We start from the raw sequence: 20483 nt of genomic DNA on the forward strand, positions 1-20483 counted from the left end.
CACGATAGTCATGATAGTCATGCCAGTCATGATAGTCATGCCAGTCATGATAGTCATGATAGTCATGCCAGTCATGATAGTCATGCCAGTCATGATAGTCATGATAGTCACGATAGTCATGATAGTCATGCCAGTCATGATAGTCATGCCAGTCATGATAGTCATGCCAGTCATGATAGTCATGATAGTCATGCCAGTCATGATAGTCATGATAGTCATGCCAGTCATGATAGTCACGATAGTCACGATAGTCACGATAGTCATGCCAGTCATGATAGTCATGCCAGTCATGATAGTCATGATAGTCATGCCAGTCATGATAGTCACGACAGTCACGACAGTCACGACAGTCACGACAGTCACGATAGTCATTCTCTTTCATTCAATCCACCACCCTGTCTTTCACACTGGGAAGCCTGGCTGGGACAGAAAAATCCCAGCAGGATGCCCATGGACCAATTTTCTTCTCAGTAAATCCCCATTAATCTGATTACCATTTAATCCCCTCCAGAGGAATCTAGAGTAACAGTTCTTCATAGCCAGCCCACCCCATTCCCTTTCCCTTGGTTAGTCTGGATGTGTTCCTCGATAGAGCACGAGCCCTCCGCGTCTGCTTTCCTTTCTGCCTCCAGGCCTGCCGCTCCGCTGCTCCCGTCTGTGCCGGGACTGCCTTGCTCTGTGCTGGCTCTTTCGTTTGACAGGAGGACACCTTATCTCCTTGTCAAGCAGATCCTCTGGGTTTATGAGGGCAGGAAAAACGGCATCCTGACGCAGACAACCAGATATCAGGGCAGGACAATGGCTGGTAAACATATGTTTGAGCAAAAGAAAATGAAAACTGTTTTCTGATTGGATCCAACACAGTTCAACGTCACAGCCTGAAAATCAAGGAGAAAGGAGTACGGGAGCAGCAGTAACCTCCATGATTTTTTTGTTGTTGTTGGTATTTTTGATACAGGTTCTCACTCTGAGGCACAAGCTAATCTGAAACTCAGTCTGTAGCCCAAACTGGTCTCAACCTCATAGTGACTCTGTGCCTGTATCTCCTAGGTGCCGAGTCAACAAGGGTGACATTTTATTTGCAGAGCCTTGCTGCTCCTGTAACTTTGCTCTCAGATTCCTAGCCCCATTTGTACAAACTGAGCCCTCGCAAGCAAGTTCCGAGTAGGATGCAGAAGCCTGGACACACCCGACCCCTGAAATACACTAATTCTTGTAGCTCATCAACCACATCAAGTGCAAAGCATGACCGGGAAAAAAAGCAGGATATTGAGCATGTCCACAGCTAAATGACTAAGAAGGAAAGCATGATCCCGGCCAGCACGAAGCCTAAGCTGCGCTCTGGTTTATTGTAACTCCCGTCACTGGGGGTAGCATTAAACCATAAGAAGATCAGCTCCTTGCAATCAGGGGTAAAAAATGTAGTTTAAAAATGTAGATCGATGTCGATTCTGTATAAGGTTATTATCAAGGTACAGCAAAGAGGGCCACAGTCATTGACCAAGGTCTGGTTCTGTTTTCCCAAAAGCACTACCCAGCGGTGCTTTCCTGTTCCTAGGAGAGGAATCAACAGGAAAGGAATATGCTGCAGCCTTGGGAGGGAGGGTGTATGTAAGTACGTGTGTGTGTGTGTGTGTGTCCATGTGTATGCATGTGTATGAGTTAGTATGTGAGTGTGTGTATGTGTATGAATGTATGTGTATCTGCATGCGTGTGTATGTGTACACAATGTCAAAACACAGCTGTTCTTAAAATTTTACATTAAAAGGCTAACCATGGGGTAGAAACTCAGGCCTATGCCTCCAAGGGAACTGGCATTCTTGCCACAGCTAATAAAAACCTGGAGTGTTTGTCCTCTGCCACGAGAACAAAGGGGGTTTTGAGACGGGTCGGTGTAAAGGAGATGGAAGTCATCCCAGCCCTCAGAGCTTCCACTGAAAACAAACAAACAACCCCAGCCTGACTGGGACGGGTGGGGAAACCAAGGCTGCCAAGAGTCAGCCTTCGAGAGCATGCTGCCCAATGGGCCAGCAACGTGGCTATTTATATTTGTAATCCGATTTGGATGGGGAAGGCGTATGAGAATAAATTGATTATCTTGAAACCGTAAGAGCAAAATTCGCCGAGACAAAAAGCAATGAAATAATAAAGAGGAAGTACCTGCATAGGTCATCTGAGGGGATGTTTCTCGTGAACTGCTCTGCTCTCCTGACTCAGACGGGAGGAAACTATGGCTGGCTGAGGCTTGCCAGAAATCAGATGCCAGCTGGTGGGTATAGGTTTCCCAAGTTTCTTCCCCTTTGCTATGTGCACAAGCACATGTGTGCAAGCCCATACACACACACGTACACATATATGTATGCACAACATAATCAACCAAAAACACACTCAAAGGATTATCCGACAGAGGGTTGATTATCTCCGAACTCTTTATAGCTTCTGAAAAAGAAAAATCAATACTTCATGAAAAACAACCATCTTTCCCTGCTCGAAGGGCCAAACAAAAGCATGCATTATCCTGCAAACACTGGCCTTCTATCCTAAATCTCACTCATCCCCTCTTCCATGGAGACCAGATCCAACACTGTCTTCCCACAGACACAATGGCCACCATTGATTAAACATGCCATGCATGCCACAGCCTAGAGCTGCACCACTGAGAAGGGCCAAGCAGGTTCTGGGGTAGGGGCTGTCAGCCCATTTACAAGATAAAGAGCCAGAGGCCTACAGTTCCCGGCATTACACTGTTACCGAGTCTGTCTAGGATTTGTTTCATTATACTTCATTGTTTCTAAGAAAGAACTAAAGTACAGTCTCCGAGATCAATACTGATGCCAGGAGGTAGCCAGCTATGCCTATGACTTCTCAATGGGCTACTATCGGACAAGAGGAGGCCAGGTGTAGCCCTGGTAGCTGAGTCAAGGAATGATCCCTCCCACAGCTCAGTTCAAGAGACTGCAGGAGGCAAATCTACAGAGAAAGGTAGCTCCCACCTCACTGGAAGCCCATATGAAGATACCCAGTCTTTGTTGTGTCCTCTCTGCGGGGCCCTTGTATGGAATGTGAGGACAGACATGACCGAAGGCTGGGCTCCACTCTCATTTCCATTCACTGCTCATTTGAAGAAAGGATATCACTCAGCTAGCGCTTAGAGCATTGTCTTTAAACAATGGGGTTTGAGGGAAGGGGTGGTCCAAACCTGTGCTCCTTTCCAACAATAGAACCGACACGTCTAATAAAAATGCCTGGTCCTGAGGTATCCCAGCCTCCAGTGGGCTCAGGAAAGTGATGCGGGAGAACCATGTTTAGTAATGCTAAAAGTCCAAAGAAAATGATGTGTTCACCTGAGCTGGGACGTCAGAGAAGATCCTGTCTCAGCTGTTTTATTACCATGTCAGTGCAGGAGTTACGTATGGGATAGTGGTGAGCAGCCCTAGGCGTGAATGTCTGATCAATAGAAAACACCAAACACATTGTTTCCTTTTTAAGATGAAAGAAGGCCAATCAAAGACACCAAAAAAAGTCAGTATGACCGCTCAAGAAAAATGCGCCTGCAGCTGGACTCCCAGGGTCTGTGTATGATGCTGGGGTCCAGGTCAGAGATTAGGTTTTAAATTAAGTGATCTTCCACTGGCGTTGGGATGCAAGGTTGTCATGTGTTCTGGCAATTCCTGTAAACTGATCCGAGACAGCCAAGCTGTCCTCGGTGGCCCAGCAGCGTCCATAGCGGAACAAGCTTAGAAGTAGGGAAACAACCTTTCTGGGGATCCATTTCCTAAAACGGAGACATACTAGTTCAAGGAAAAAAGCAAATGCATACCACTTTGAGAAGAGAAAGTCGTTAAACCTATGGTAAAAGCAAGCAGTCCAAGGGGACCACGGGGCCAGATGGCAGCATCGGATGGTCTCAGGGGCTCATGAGAGGCCCTACAACCAACCGTGTGAGGTTTGAGCGTGCCTCTTTTGTTTTCTACTGAGCTTAAAGAGCAAACTGAAGGGGACACATATGAAGTTTCTCTTTCTGTCTGCCAACCAACGGCCACCCTGCCGTGTGTCACCACTTACCCTGGCTGAAGAAGACCCAGCCTTTTGGTCAAGACATCAAGACTGAAAGTCCTGGTACTATTGCTTTATAGGATATTAGAGGGCAGAGAAATAGGTGCAGAAACACTTGGAGGATGTTAACAGCAAAATTTAAAATGCATGCAACCTTACTAATGACTAGCTTCTTCAACAGAAGAAAAGGGAAGGAGAAATCAAAGGAATGGGAAGAAGTAGGAACTTACGGATAAAATGAGCTTTAGGGAACACCAATCAAATGCAATAGGAAGAATCATCATTTAAACACATATGTTAAAGGTTTTTAAGGCAACTGGGGAAGTTTGAACACGGACTAAAGTCTGATGATCTAAAGGAATTTTAACTTTTTAAAGTATAATGATGTTTATGTAAAATTTTGGACATGCCCTTATCTTTTGAGATAGATCCAGCTATGTTTATGGAGGCAATGTGGGTTGTTTAGAACTTCATTTAAAATAATCCATTTGGGAGAACCAATGGCAAGGTATGAAGATAAAATAAAATCACCCATGTATTGACAAGGGCGGAAGCCTGAGGAAATGGATCTATTATACTGTTCTGTTTGTATATATTCAAAACTGTCCATAATAAGCCAGGCATGGTAGTGCACGCCTGTAATCCCAGCACTGAGACATTGGTAGGAGGAACACTGTCTGTGAAGCCAGCATGAGTTACATGCCAAAACCTGTCTTAAAGGGGAGGATGCAGCTCAGTGGTAGGCTTTGACTAGCAGGTCTGCGTCCAAGGAGAAGAAAAAAAAAACATCTAAAGTAAAGCATTTTTTAAAGCTAAAAGAGGAATGTGATTTGACTTTTTATAACTAATTATAAGAGAGCCAAAAATAATCCTGTTCAAAATAAAACACATATGTGTTGACATATTATTAATTAGTAACTTAGATCAGAGTCCCCACCTCACTGGACTGCTATGGGACATCATTGAGGAAAATTCGGCAGACTCTGAACCTGCTTCTAAGACTCTCTCAGGTGTAGACGAAATAATAGCCCCTCAGAGACTAGTAACCATAAGTTTTAAGAGAAGTTAGGAAGATACCAAAATCCATAATATATATACCATGGAAACACACACATGACTAGGTATGCCTAAATATGTAGCTTTGTCAATGTAAGGAAACTTCTGGAACATATACAGTGCTCTCTGACTCATCACAGTTATATCCCACCTCAAGTTGAATACTATAAGTCTAAAAACATTTGCTTTACCTAAGCTGCTATGCGTCACAGCTTAGTCATGCAGTTCACCAATTATTGGCTGTTTTCCATCAGCGTGTAGCTGACTGCGAGCCCCTGACTAGCCCTGCGAGACAGGATCATATGAGATAACGCTAGCCCAGGATAGGACCAAAGTTCAGAATTCAAACTAGGTATTCTACCAAATATACATCACTTTTACATCATCCTAAAGTTGAAAACCTCCAAGGTTAGGGGCTACCAGTATACACAACTTTTAACCATTCATCCTGTTTTTTTGGTGAAGGGTGCAGCCATAGAGAGTTTCTCTCCCTTCCTCCTTCCTCTCTCCCTCCTTCCCTCCTTCTCTTCATTCTTCCCTCCTTCTCCCTCTTCTTCCCTCCCTCCCTTCTTCCCTCCCTCCCTCCCTCCCTTGCTTTTTCCCCAATTCCGCATCCTCCAAATGTCTTCTATCAAACACCTCTCCCTCCTCTATCTGCCCAGGATCCCAGGAAGAGTACTAGTGACTCCCTAGAGTCCCACAGCCAGCTGGCTAGAGCTCCTTATCCACCCCCACTCCTCATGACACCTGTTGTAGCTTAGGCCGTTTCCCATAGAGACTTTCATACCAGGCCCTCCTCCAAGCCCACTTCACCTACCAAGCATTTCTGCCCATGCAACTTCCCATGCCCCAGATACAAACCTCCATCCCAGTCAAGCGGTCCCGCTGGGTACTTCCTTGTGCAAGTCTTTCTTCTACTACAAGTTGGCCATGACCTAATAAAGTTCTGCCATTGGATCAGGGTCATCCTCACAGCACTCAGGTAGCCCAGAACACAGGATATCTGTTAGGTCTCGATGGCATTCTAAGTAACTTAACCGTGAGCCTTGGCTCTCTCACTAGTAAAGTGGAGATTTGGACACCTACATCACAGGATTGATTGTCAAGGAAACACAAGTAGTTTCTCTGAACCTGCTTCCAAAATTCAGCCACACGCACATGAAATAACCCCCCAGGATGTATATGGTAGTAAGAACACTGTGCCCAGCACTATTCATTTGCTGAAATATTAATGACAAAAGTACTGAGGTCAGGAGGAGGAGCACTAAAGGTCACATTTTGAACTCCCACTAGGTGGCAGTATTGTTTTCTTGCCATTATGCAAATAGAGGGGGAAGGCCACTGGGAGGGCAAACAAACATCTCTAAAATGGATGACACAAAGAGAAAAATTCCACGCTTGTATCTCATAATATGGAATGGAGGTTAGCCTGAGGCATTGTACCAACCGGAAACCACAGTACCGACGATGAAATCCCATGGAGATCCTGGGTCTCTCTGAAGTGGTTGGAGTTGGGTATGGAAAACCAAAGCAGCAGTGGAAAAGGACCACTGAATGAAGTGCGGTTCTGTCTCAAAGAAGCAGCAGCCAGAAGTGAGAACTCTCTAGAAACCTGAACCACGACTCAAGTCTCCACATCTGAAAAGCAGCCTTCATGTGACCAGTGGAAACGGGGCTCTCGGGGAGTGGGGTGTTTAAACCCCACAAACTACTCTCCTCCAGGCACATCCTTTTGGGAGGCTGATCTCCAGGGAAACATGACAAGCATGGTCTGGCTCCAGCTCTCCACAGTAATGCTTTCCTCTTCATGTCCCACTGCTCAAAAGCCTCTTCCTAGTCCCCACTGTCTCGGGACCACAGCTGCATTTCTCCCTACCAGCCATGGGCATCAGGAAACACTGCCCACCAGCACCCCTGTCCTGACTCTTCCCCAGGGTTGCCAGAGAAGAGGACGAAGGCTACTTGACTCACTATTTATATTCAAAGCCACCTTCCAGATCTCTACCCCATCACACCCATTTGCCTGTCTCAAAGCCCACGGGTTTGAACTCTGTTTCATGTCCAGCACCTTTACTTGGATATCTGTGTTGTGCTGTTGTTATCATCTTTTCTCCCCAAATTTCCTACAGCTCTCTGAGGAAAGGACAATGATCAGTGGAAGTGCTATAGAATGAAGGACACCATCATGGTGAGGCATGCTGGGCTCTACTATGAGTCTACATGCCAGTCTTAAGTCTATATGATCTTAGTGGAATTACCTAGCATCTCTAGGGTGTTGTGAAACAATGGTCTTTTATCCTGTGACTTGTATTATTTTTAATAAATGCTGATTGGCCAGTACCCAGGCAGGAAGTATAGGCGGGGCAACCAGGCAAGAAGTAGAGGCAGAGCCATGAGAACAGGAGGATTCTGGGAAGAGGAATGGCACAGTCTGCAGTTGTCACCCAGACAGAGGAGGCAAGATGAGAATGCTTCGCTGATGAAAGGTACCAAGCCACGTGGCTAACACAGACAAGAATAATGGACTAATTAATATAAGATGTAAGAAAGAGTTAATAAGAAGCTTGAGCTAATAGGCCAATCCGTTTATGATTAATGTAGACCTCTGTGTGTTTCTTTGGGACTGAACGACTGTGGGACCTTATGGGACATAAACCTCGGTCAACAAATGACATCAACATGGACAACTAAACCTACTTAAAACCTGAGAAAGTTTAAAAAGGAATTCTAGACACAAAAGAACAGAGTTAAGCACAGCTTAATGCCATGGCTCCTTTGAGAGGTTTTCCTGATTAAGTGGTAGCAGAAAAAAAGCCACATAGTTTTGAAACAGCGGCTTTCTGGCCCTGCTGCTAGCATGAACTCTGGCTCTTTCAGGAGGTCAAGCACTTGAATGGGGTTTGTGGGAAGCATGCTGCAAGTTACTTGGTGATAGCATGGGCCAACTGATTACCAGAACTGAGGTGATGAGTGTGATTCCCACCTGGCAGTCTCAGAGGCAGTGAACAGACTTCCGCCATGCTGGACTGGACAGAGCAAGTAGGCAGGGTCCTATTTGCCCTAGCAACACTGCAGCTTAAGATTTTAAGAAGTGCTTAGCATTTTAAGAAGCAGTCCTGGTCAGAAAAGGATTACAGATGTACAATAGGACAGATTCAGACAAAAGAAACCTCTAAAAAGTTTACAGTACGTTTAAAAATATATGTCGGCTTGGGAGAGAAAAGAGAAAGGATAAAGTCCTTAAAACAAAAAAAAAAAAAAAAAGAAAGAGAGTAGTTGTGTGTGGTGGCACACACCTTTAATCCTAACACTTAGGAGACAGAGGCAGGCAGATCTCTATGAGTTCAAGGTGTGGTGGCACACACCTTTAATTCCAGCACTTGGGAGGCAGAGGCAGGCAGATCTCTGTGAGTTCAAAGGACAGCTTCGTCTACAGAGTGAGTTCCAGGACAGCCAAAGATACACTAAGAAGCCCTGTCTCAAAAAGCCAAAAATTAAAAATGAAAATAAGATAAATAGAGTTTAAAATAAAGCCACATAAAGATGGAAAATACATAGAGAGTCTGGATACTGTGTATTATTGTATTGTCTTTGAATTGTATGACTGCTGAGAAAGGAGAGACAGCTGCTAAAAGACCTTTGATTATAAATGATGCTGAATGAATGCAAGATATGTATTTTGAAAATACCTTGACTTCAAAATTTAAATCAAAAGGTATGTTACTTTGGAGAAGAGGTTTTGCTTTTGTTTCCACAGGAAATGAGAGGCTGTGGATTCAATCTTGGCTAAGAAAAATCAGGTTTATCCAAGGAAGACCCCCCTGAAGAATCTCCAATAGGAACAGATGGTCCAGGTGATCGAACATTTCAGAGGACCTCTGTTGGAGTTTCCTCTGAGTTCTACATCCAGAACAGTTTTAATACTGCTGGCTGATATAATCAAGCCTCACAGAATATTCCATTTAGGACTTGACCATACTTCAAAATTTTCTTGAGGTCCCCATAACTTTATCAGCAATCCAACCAGCAGGAAGTAGCCTGGAAAAATACACCTGCATTCTCAAAAAATGGATTATGGATCTTTGCCATTGTTTAGAATGTTGGTTACAAGTTGTTATGGATAATGGTCAGGAGAAAAGCTAAACAAAGGATATTAGATTCATAGTTACTGTTTAAAAAGAAAAAGGGGGAGTGGTGTGGGACAATTATCTTTTATCCTGTCACTTGTATTATTTTTAATAAACACTTATTGGCCATTACTCAGGCAGGAGGTACAGGCTGGGCAACCAAGCAGGAAGTAGAAGCGGGGAAATGAGAACAGAAGAATGCTGGGAAGCGGAAAGATGCAGTCTGCAGTTGTCACCCAGACAGAGAAGAAAGAAGCAAGATGAGAATGCCTGGCTGATGAAAGGTACCAAGCCACATGGCTGACACAGACAAGAATAATGGGCTAATTAATATAAGATGTAAGAAAGAGTTAATAAGAAGCCTGAGATAATAGGCCGATCAGTTTATAATTAATGTAGACCTCTGTGTGTTTCTTTGGAACTGAATGACTGTGGGACTGGGCAGGACAGAAACCTCCGTCAACATCTAGGACTCGGTTTCTCTATCTGAAAACAAAGTACTTACTACAGGGAGTTGTTAGGGATTAGATATCATGTATGCAGGGCACCAAGATGTGTTGGGCACACACATTAAGGGCATGTTTTCTAGTCTCATTTCTGCCACTTGTCAGATGGGTCCTTGTGCAAATCACATCATCTTTTGTGATTTGCTGTTTCTAGAACAACATGAATAAAGAGTGAAGTAGCAAAGGGGGCAATCTGAGTTTCTCTGAGACTTTGAAATCACACACTTCTTCAGACATTGCCTTTAGGGTTTATTTAATTATAAAAGGGGAGAAACTGAGGTACTGATGACACCCACTTGATGTCTAACCTCCTCATGGATGTTTGCCCTGATACCTCCACCCCTGCCCCATCCACTTTCAATGAGGTTGAGTGCCTCTGCGATGGTGGGTTCACAACAATATGCCTTGAAATATGTACTCTGAATCTCAGGTCAATGACTAACTGGGTGTGGCAACTCCATTTCCCAGATATGCAGGGTAAGGTTCTGAGTGCTTTTGCTACTCATACAGGATCCACAGCACTAGTAAAATGGGAAAGCAAGTCAAAGCACTGTTTTCTTTGACCACAGATCCTTCAGGAACCCCATCTATGCCTTCATATAGCTTAATATTAAACAGTTGACGCATACAAAAGGATATTTGTAAAACATATGTGAGTTATGAAGCGTTACAGGAAGAATTCCAAGGAGCTGGGCAGCCAACCAAAACCCTAGAAGGCAGTGTTAAAGACCCCACCGCACTTCTCTCCGGTGCTGCCCTTCTGCCTGCCCTGCCCTGGGCAAGCAGTTCCCTGAATCTGCACTTATTAGTCTCTCACAGATTTTTCTCTTTTCGCTTTGGACTGGAGTGGAATATGCTCCCAGAAAACGGCGCCCGTGCAGCCAGTACCGTGATCAGAAAACACACAGCCCCCGGAAGTTCCGGGTCCCCATCCAGTCCACAGACCCTGGGTTCTCCTCAGTGTTTCACACTTTTCTGAGGGCTCTTCCATTCCGTCTAACACACTGAGAATTCTCACACTAATGCAGAGGACATTCACATCCGAAGGACCGCTGGCACTGAGGTGGTGAAGAGTTTTCTTGGAAAATTCTGGTTTAAAGTGATCTATAACAAAGACTGTTAAGTTGGCCTCCTCTGGAAGCTTTCCCCCCAGCCATGAATTCACACATGGGCTTCTTTAAATAGCATCAGAATGTGATGGGAGAAGAACTGAAAGGAGGATCAGGGGACTGAAAGTCATCACGAAAGCCTTGTGCGTGGCTTTGATTAAATGATCTGAGTTACTATTTCTCACAGGCAGGTCTTGATTAAAAGCAAAGGAGTTTGCAGGCAGACCACCTTCAGCAAATCTTGAGTTCAAGAATGAAGGCTTATTTGGAGATGTGAGAGTCTGTGAAGTCTGTCTGTCTGTGGAGTCACCCTAAAGAAGCCGCTCTTGTCGTAGAAAGGTGCTGTGCAGTTAGCGAGGGAGAGAAGCGACGAGTAGTCCTCCCTAGCTGTGCAGTTATCACGGGAGAGAAGCGACGAGTAGTCCTCCCTAGCTGCGAAGCCTACACACCACAAGAGTGACAAAGACTCTGACAGTGATATCTTTATTCTGGGGGTGATCAAAGGTAAGCTCAATAGTAATGTGGGAGAGTCTTCTGTTTGTGTTAATTTCATTCGTTAATAAAGAAACTGCCTTGGCCCATTTAATGGGCCAGCCCTTAGGTGGGTGGAGTAGACAGAACAGGAAGAAGGAAGTGAGGTAGATGGCTCAGTCAGATGCCATACCTCTCCTCAGTGAGATAGATGCCACGCCTCTCCTCTCTGAGCCAGACGCGATGAAGCTCTGGCCCAAGATGGATGTATGCTAGAATCTTCCCGGTAAGGCACCACTTCGTGGTGCTACACAGATTATTAGATATGGATTAATCAAGATGGGAGTAAGAGGCTGGAACTAATGGGCCAGGCAGTGTTTAAATGAATGCAGTTTGTGTGTTGTTATTTCGGGGCATAAGCTAGCCAGGCGGCTGGGAGCTGGGCAGGAATGCTGCCCGCAGCTCATCACTACACAATAGGAGGGAATTCATACCTGGGACTGCAAACTCAACCAACAACCCATGACTAGTCCATGGAATCTAGAGGTCACTTTCCTAAAACAGTAGAATTTCTAGTTTCATTCTTAATATTTATCCACATACCCACAGATACGTATAACTCTCACCCCTCATTTAAAAAGCTTCTTTTTGTACAGAAACACTGGTTCAAATTCAGAGAATTTGATATATTCTAAATAAAGTAACTATGGGGTGCCTAGCACCAAATAATCCATCAACAGTGTAACCCCTACAACCTAAAGCTCAGAGAACATACAGGAGACAGAATGTAAGAGCCAGGGACCAGGGCCTTTACCTACTAGATAGCATCCTCCAGACGAGACAGGGAGGCTGCATCCATGAAGTCGACAATATGGCTAAGCAAGACCTTCATAATAACAACGTTGGTATGCCAGTGTGGAAGTGGAAATATCACAACAACCAAACAACAACCAAACAAACAACCAAAGCTGCTGAGAGAAAGAATCACTTATGTCCAGGGACAGGATCCCTACCTAGTAAGACATCCTATCCCAAGTGGTCTGCTCTAAAGTCATTTACATACTTACAACACTGAATGGACTCAGTAGGTTATATGCATGTGTATATGTGTTTGCTTTTAAATGTGTTTATAAATATATATACACACATATATACATATACACAATACATACACATATATAATTAATGGATACGTTATGAATTTAAGAGATAATTTGGGGGTGAGGAGGATTAATGAATAAAAAGATGTAAATATAGTAATCATGTATAAAATTTAAATTTTTAATTAAAAAATAGTCATTTACTCCTTTATGTGCACGCTCCCGGTTACTCACAGTCCATGGGAAATGGCAATGTCAGCCCTCCTAGGTCAACAAGTGTGAGGAACTCATGAAGCAAGCATGCTGAAGCATAAAGTTTTCCACCAATGCCTGACCACTGACCTCAAGACAAACGCCAGAGGAAAGGCTCAAAAGGGATGGAGAGTTTAAATAGGGTTCTAACAAACTATCTTGTTACAGGGCCTTCTCCTTCAGTCCCCATTATATATGGATTTTGCTGTTTACTTAATCCTGGAAGGCTGAACTATAAATCTGTAAAACTCCATTGGTCAATAAAATCCCAGCACTGGGGAGAGAGCACTTTCAGGTGAGAGTACCTCCTCTCATCAACATGCACCAACTTCTCACATACTGACTCAACATGGGTTCCATGAGAAACCCAAGACTGCAGAGGGAAGAGACTTTGGGTCCCTCAGTACCTAAGACGGGCAGGGATGTAACATGTTCCCGAAGGAACACATGAGGCAGAAGGGCAGCTCTGACCCGTGGAACTCTACAGATCCCGAGTTTCTTTGAAACCCCGTGTTCGAAAAAGGCATGCTTGACGACCAACTCTAAGCACATCTACACACCAGTAGCACCACATGGACTCAGTAGGTTATATGTATGTGAATGTATGCACACTCTTAACTCCCCCCCCCCGCCAGTAGCCAATGGTGGTAGTGGACAGTGGAGGGTGCTTACCTTCCTTCACTTGGCAAAGAAACATCTACTTCCAGAATGTAAGCTGTTACAACCCCAGAGCTATTGAATCCAAATCTGATGCTATTCCTGTCACAAAAACCTACAGTCAGGTGTGTGTTCCTCATCCTATACAGACTAATCTTCTGTTTACCATCCTGCCATCACTTCTTTCTCTTTATTCTTAAAGACAACACTATTGTGGGATATTTGTACACTATAAAGTTGTGTTATTATGAATGGTTTACTAAAGAGCTGAATAGCCAATAGCTAGGCAGAAGACATAGGCAGGACTTCCAGGCAGAAAGAGGAAGTAGAAGGAGATAAGGTGCAGAGGAGACATCAATGAGACATGGTGGGAGTATGACATACAGAATGAAAGAAAGGTAAAAAGCCACATGGTAAAATGTAGATTAATAAAAACAGGCTAATTTAAGTTATAAGAGCTAATGGGACAAGTCTAAACTAAGGCTAAGCTTTCATAAGAAGTCTCCATGTCTTTGTGAGCTGGTGGGCAAAAAAAAAAAAAAACCAATCCTACTATATATGGCACCCTATATGGGGCCACCACCACACATACCCACTTAACGCTTAGAAAGCAAAAAGCAAAAACAATGAAAATAAAAACAAATAAAACAAATAAACAATAACAAAAAACAACTCTGAACAAGCAACTTCCTGATGCAGCTTCCTGGCGAGCACCATCTCTTAGTAGGCTCAGCATAAAGACATGCAAATCTTTTAAAGAGGCCCTGTTAAGCAGCTGAGCACTAGGTACAAATGTCTGCTGCAGGCAGACACAACATTCCCAGAGTTAGGGTAGGTAAATGTGGTTCATACCCACTGGCATGAGACTAGGCTCTCACAGAAACAAGAAAGGTAGAACCAGCTGCCAGCATTCCAAGTGCTAACTGGAGCCCTGTGACAGTAGCCTAGCAGTTTTAAGACTCATCTTACAGTTAGAGAAAGCTGCAGATGCACAGAAAGTCAGGTCTAGACTGAGAAAACCTCTGAACAGGTAGAGTATGCTTAAAAATGTGCTTAGATGCTAAAGAAAGGGAAAAAATGGGTATAAGCAGTCATAGGAAAAATTATTTAAAAATAATAAAGTTTTTGAAAAGAGAGTAAAGTAATATGAAAAAGTCCATGTAAGGATGGAAAACATTATAACACAGGGAGTTTGGCCCTTAATGGTGCCTTGTTAATTTTAATCATTTTGAATGCTAATGAACAGAGAACAACAGCTGCTGAAAGACACTGGATTGTGGAAGGAACTATTGAATTGAACAAGCTTAAATACTTTAGAGATGTCTTTGCTTCAGAATGCAAGATGGAAAATGTGTTGCGTTAAGAGGGAGGTTACGCCTTTGCTTTCACAGGAAACAAAAAGTTATGGTTCATTTAAAAAATTAATGAAGATCTGAAACCAAAAAACAAAACCACCAAAAACCAAAAAATAAAAATTAATGGGGGTCGAGACCTCTTGAAAATCTTGACTATAGATATGAAAAAAGAAACCAAGAAAGAATACAGGACAGGTGACATGTATGCTGATCCCTCCACTATGGGAACAGCTCTGAGAGTGGACAAGACATGGAAAATCTTGTTGGCTACAAAAACTCATGACTTATTATTACATGCCCTCCTTTCATATGGCATGGATAGTGGTTTCATTATACAGTCCAAACCAACATATAAAGTTAACAGATGGATTTTACCTGCTCAAACACAAAAGACTTTTAGCTGACTTGTGTACACCGTACATTCTATACTTGTATTAATACAGATATTATATGTTTTCTTGAAAAGCTTATATGTTTTCATTAAAAAATGGACAAGACATCAATAAAGACAAGTAGCCTAGGTAATCCAGTCTCTCAAAATGCCTCTGTTTCAGTCTCCTCAAAATTCTGCATTTAGAACAACTTTGTAGCTGCTAGCTGAGATTGTACAGCCTTACAGACTGGACTTGAGATATCCAAGCCAAGACTTAAGATAAGCTCTACACTTTCCCATCACACAGAGACTAAGCTCCAACAACAAAAAATACATCTAGCTCTCCCATGACTTAATCATTATCTCAATTTTCTCAGGGTCCTTTAAAGATTCCATCACCCCCAGACAATAGGAAGCAGAATAGAGGAACATATTCCTAAATGCCCATATTCCTAAAATGGGTGGTTTTGGGATATTCAGTGGGTTATGAATGTTTGTCATCATTTGGGGGGGGAGGGTAACAAGTTGTTATTGAGCATACTCAGGGAAAAAAAAATTAACAAGGAGATTAGATTCAGGGATCTCTTCCTGAGGGGAAAAAGGAACGATATAGTATAGAAATGATGGAATAAAGGAGTAGATTGTTGAGTCTACTTTTAAACAACCACTAGTCTCAAATATTTTACATTAGTATGGGGTTTTGTACATTGGTACAAATTTAAGGTTATTTTTGTTATATGTTTCTATTCTTATTTAAGGTATGGTATCTATGCAACTGATTAAAAAATGTAATATGAAGTTCAAGTCCTTGAAAGATATTTAGGATAATAAGGAAATACAGGTTAGCAGTTAGTTTTCTATAACAATCAAACTTATCAGCCATGTTAGGTATGTTTTCAAGGCCAAATAGAGATATATTTTAGATACATCGATGGTCTTAAAACACTTCAAAGATCTACAAAATACGGCATTTAAGATCTATTGCTAACATAGGCTTTTCGTGACCACACGACACATCTGCTCCTGGCAGCATCAATTTACTTCAAAAAAGGATGACGGGTATTGATGAACTTCCATATAGAGTTTGCTTTTTATTGTGGAAAAGTTAGTCTCTGAGCCCTTGTGGTGACTGCAGACATACACTGTCCAAATTGAGCAAGCAAGGCACTAAAGAAGATGACTACTGAATTTTGCCAAGACAAGGTAGGGCAGTCCTTTAAAAAATTTCCTGTTTCACAAAAAGTCTGTCAGATGTTCTAGACCTATAGGTTGAAGATGGATGCCTCAATGTTACAGAGGAAACTTGGGTGACTATCCAGGCAATTAACTGCTTCTGTCATTTCTTTAGTTTTGGAAGTTGTTTGCTCTGCACTTCCTGTTTACTCAGGTAATATTATATCCTTCTCAGGTCTTTGATGGAGTTGATGATGAGACAGTTATAGTTACAATTCTCCTTAATACCACATTTAGAAAACTCACAAAGGAGATATAAAGAGTATAAGGTTGACAGACATTAAAATTTATCTAAGAAAATGTTTTAAGGTCTAAAAAGATAGTTTTAGGATGATAATGTAAGTTATAATAGAAAATGATTTGGTAAAAAACTTTAAATTTATCAAGATAAGGTAACAGAGTATTTTTCTCTGAAAATGCCAAAAACAAATACAAGACACTATAAATGTAATTCTTACCTGATAATTGTTCTTATTGTATACAGTTTTACTATGCTAGACTAAAATCTTTCTTCCTTTTTTTTTTTTAGACAAAAAGGGGTAAATGCTATGTGGTATTTGTCCACTGTGTGAAAATATAATGTTGTGACTGGTTTAATAAAGAGTTCAGCAGTCAATAGCTAGGCAGGAGGTATAAGCAGGACTTCCAGGCAGAAAAAAGGAAGTAGGAGGAGATAATCGAGGCACACAGGAGACACCAACAAGATAGAGGGGGAGTAGGTTAACTGAATAAAAGGAAGGTACAAAGCCACAAGGTCAAAACAAAACAAAACAAAACAAAAACAAAACCAGGTTAATTTAAGTTATAAAAGTTAGTGGGAAAGCCGGGCAGTGGTGGTGTAATGCCTTTAAGTGGTGGTGGAGGCAGAGGCAGGCGGATCTCTGTGAGTTCGAGGCTAACCTGGTCTAAAAGAGCTAGTTCCAGGACAGGCTCCAAAAGTTACAGAGAAACCCTGCCTTGAAAAAAAACCAAAAAAAGTTAGTGGGAAAAGCCTAAGGTAGGACTGAGCTTTCACAAATAAGAAGTCTCCCTGTCATTATCTGTGAGCTGGCGGCCCAAAGAAACGTCCTACGACACACCATACATAAATGTAGTGATTTTTCACTTCCACCCTACCAGCCAAGGAACTATAGCTCATAGCTCCTAGATCATACTTGTGTTCCTGACTTGTCAATTTATGATAAAATCATGTGTCAACTTTTAACAATAGGATATAATCTGAGAAATGAATACTGTGGCAACTTAACCATTCTTATAAACATTATTTAATGTGCTCACACAGACTAACACTGATGATATCAATACACGGTATGACCTTATGGGCTTGCCATGGTTACATAAGCAGGCTAGGCTCTGCTGGTAATTTCCTATGACATAGCTAGTCTTCATGAGTCCAAATTCCTCATGTCAAAATGATGAATTCTGTGGAGGCCCAAAAATGTGAGCCTATTTCCACCTTGTCTAAAGGTTAGAGAGTTTGAGGTTGCCCAAAATTGTTGACAACAACCAGGGCTACACATCCTGACCTAGGGTGTGGTTACTTGGTTCATTTGGCATTAAGATGGCCCATTTAGTTGGATCCACTCCACCCTGACCAATGGTCAGGAAATTCAAGCATACTTCTGCTTCTTCTTTTGAAATAGGGGGTCTGACCTTGAGAGTGGCTGCCTTCAGGATACTTGGTCTAGGCTGGGTTCACTGCCTAAACAACAGAGTGCTAATGACTTGATGTCTCAAAGTAGTAAAGCACATACTGTTATAGCTGTCCTTTGTATCATGCTAAAGCAGTCTTTTGTCTTCTTCCCCCTGTGGTATTGGGGCATAAAAGTGTATGGAAAATTAAATGTATGTGATTTCAGTATTCACTGGAGCGCCATCCCGGTACTATCCTGTTTTCTGTTTTATTATTTTTACTTGCAATTTTGTGCCCTTTACTAACTCTTCCAATCCCCACGCCTCTACCCTGGAAAGAGGTATTTTTGTCGAAGCTGGTCTCTGATAGAATTCATGCTCCATCGCATCTTCTTTGTTCCTGCCCCTGTAGATCTGAACAATGCCTTTCTAAAATGAATAAGTGGGTGCTCATTCAGGGAGGAGACTGGCAAAGAAAAAGAACAGTAAGTTGGCCTTGACCACACTCCTCTGCAAGCTACCCTCATGGATTCACCATTTGAGACTGGCTGGAGAGAAGAGAACTACAATGGAATCAGGCTCCAAATTCAACTGCCGGCAAGGGTTCCCATCCCCTTCCCAGTTGCTAAACTCTGCCATTGCTTAAGCTGAAGCTTAGGAATGGGCAACAATGTGACTAAGAAGAGAAGGAGCCTGCAGATGCTGAAAAGGAAAAACAGATGAGGGCCCCAGCTCACCTGGTACCCGGGCAGAGGAACAAGGCTTAGAACTTAAGCTGAACATGAACACCTAGGTTCTACACAGCTGGCACAGCTGGCACAGCTGGCACAGTGGCAAGGAGCAAGCATCTGAACTAGTGGAGCTTTTGATTCCCAGGAAGTTTTGCTTTAAGGACAGATTTGAGATTAAACCCAGCTCTGTCACTAAGTGGCTGGAGACACCGTCATTTGTCTTCTCTGAGTCTGGCTTTTCTCCAGGGAAGAAGGATGGACGGATTAAGTGTCACACTCAATATATGACAGTCCTGCTTTCCACATCCATGGCTACCTTTGATTTTACTCAAAAGATGGGCCTGAACCCTGGTGCTTGAGTTGTGACTTCCTGTTTGACATATGTAATTTCACTCATTAATCAACTAATGTATGAAAAGTCCGCTATATGCCAGATTATTCTATGTACTCAAGGGAACACGGATGAGAGAGGCTACAATCCTTGGAGAGCCTACATGCCAGCAGTAAATAAACAAATTGCATATCTTAAAAGGTCCTCAAAGTTTCTAAAGCTATGACCCTTTAATACAGTTCCTCATGTTGTGGTGAGCCTCCCAACCATAAAATTATTTTGTTGCTACCTCATAACTGTAATTTTGCTACTTTTATAAACCGTACTGTAAATATTTTTGGAGATAGAGGTTTACCAAAGGGGTCATGACCGACAGGTTGAGGAGCACTGTTTTATTCAGTGATAAGCATAGGGGACAGAGGACCTCAATCAGAGAACACTGTGGTTTTAAGGAGTTTTTAGGGTGTGGTTTACTGTGGGGACATTGATGCAAAGCCTTGAAGGAAGCAATCAGATTAGGATTGATCCTGGGTTTAAGAAGAGCTATCACAAAATCAGGACCTGCCTAGGACAAGAATTTAGTAGAAAAGTTTTGGAAGACAAGACTACAAAATGACACTGTAGGATTGGGGAGAGGAGCATCAGTTAGGCCCAGCTTCAGAAGCTCTATAAAGGCTTTGTTTGTTACTCTCCAGGAAGGCACACCATAAGATCCCAAGCAGATAAATAATGTACCTAAGACCATGCCAGCTGGGGCAGCAGAGAAAGGTCCCAGGCAGAAGCAAAGACCAATTAGGCAAGCACTGTATTCTCCACAAAGATGATGGAATTGCAATGAAATTGTGGAAATGGGGAGAAGGGGGTCACACTCTGGATTTAAATCTTTCTTTGGTGTTCTGCATCCCACACTGGAATCATTTCAATACTTCCTTTCCATCTCCCAAGGAGATGTGGAAATAATAATCACACAGAAATGTCTGGGGTAGTCCCTTCGATTTCAAATGCCTCCAGAAGCCAAGCACAGATGCACACACACCTGTAACCCCAGCAGTTAGGAGGAGGAGGCAGGAAGATCTGGAGTTTTAGCCAGCCTTAGCTCCACAGTCTCATGAAGTCAACCTAGGCTACATGAGACCCTGTCTCAAAAACAAAACTAAAGAAAGAAACAAACACAGAATGTTCACACAGACAGAGGAATGTATGAAAAGACTCCTGCTACTAGGAGAATTTCATTAGCCTCAAATGCTGTGAGTATCTACATAGAATCCATGTCTGCACACCTGTCTCATGTGGAGACACACACACATACACACACAAACACATACACGCACACAGACATATGCACACACAGAGAGACAGAGACAGAGAGACAGACACGCATATAACATACCCACAGTATAACCTTTGTAGCAAGACACACCCCAGCAGCCTGATTAACATACTTCCTACCACATGACCATGAGCGACTTTACTTAACATCTATAAGCCTTTGTT

At 42.7% G+C, this 20483-nt stretch overlaps 1 protein-coding gene across 1 annotated transcript in view; it reads right to left on the reverse strand.

The window, feature by feature from the left end:
- The window catches only part of Prkce (protein kinase C epsilon), a 523658-nt gene that overhangs the window by 381498 nt on the left and 121677 nt on the right, over window positions 1-20483 (reverse strand).

The sequence above is a fragment of the Arvicola amphibius genome, chromosome 2 (assembly GCF_903992535.2).
Source record: "Arvicola amphibius chromosome 2, mArvAmp1.2, whole genome shotgun sequence".
NCBI lineage: Eukaryota > Metazoa > Chordata > Mammalia > Rodentia > Cricetidae > Arvicola > Arvicola amphibius.